Here is a 335-nt window from a genome sequence, read left to right as displayed (position 1 = left end):
GAGGGAGGGAGGGAGGGGAAGAGATATGAGAGCCAAAAAAGAGGGAGAAAGCTCACCCACTGTCTGTCTGTCGGCTGCCTGCCGCTGCTCACTCGTGGATTGTTCTCCCCATCAGATTAACGAGAAAAAGGGGTTGAGAAGTCTGCACTCCCCCCTTCCTCTCTCCTTCTCCCCAACCCTACACCACCGCTCTTCCACTCATCCTCTAAGGGGTGCTGTGCTGCTTATTTCATTTTCTTCTGACATTAAGCCCATTTTTTTTGTCTCATTCGCTACATCCCATCCAGCTTTTTGTATTTGACTTAACACACACGGAAACGCTAATTGTTGAATTG

Source organism: Morone saxatilis, unplaced genomic scaffold (genome assembly GCF_004916995.1).
Source record: "Morone saxatilis isolate NCDOM2014 unplaced genomic scaffold, NCSU_SB_2.0 Contig4, whole genome shotgun sequence".
Classification (NCBI taxonomy): domain Eukaryota; kingdom Metazoa; phylum Chordata; class Actinopteri; family Moronidae; genus Morone; species Morone saxatilis.
Note: the sequence above shows the minus strand (reverse complement) of the source record.